Source organism: Tigriopus californicus, chromosome 9 (assembly GCF_007210705.1).
Source record: "Tigriopus californicus strain San Diego chromosome 9, Tcal_SD_v2.1, whole genome shotgun sequence".
Taxonomy (NCBI): Eukaryota; Metazoa; Arthropoda; class Copepoda; order Harpacticoida; family Harpacticidae; genus Tigriopus; species Tigriopus californicus.
This window is the reverse complement of record NC_081448.1, coordinates 4,126,430-4,126,706: the sequence shown is the minus strand read 5'-3', so window position 1 is coordinate 4,126,706 and position 277 is coordinate 4,126,430.

The window sequence follows — 277 nt, the reverse complement described above, 5'->3', positions numbered from 1 at the left end:
GAGTAAGCAGGAGAAACGTGTCTGGAATGCCGTCCTTTTTTGCCTTGGCATTTTTTACATTTTTCATTTCTTCGACTCTTTGGTTTCGAGCCTTCATTTTAATTTCTTTTCGTCTGTTCGGTCTCTTATCAATTCATTAGTTAATGTGCACTCACGTATTACGTAGGTACGGTGGAGATGATCATTTTTCTGTTCAAGGTCCTTTGGACGAGCATTCGTTATTTGAAGACACAACAAAACACCCAGAAGCGTCCACAATTAACCGATGAAGTATGAG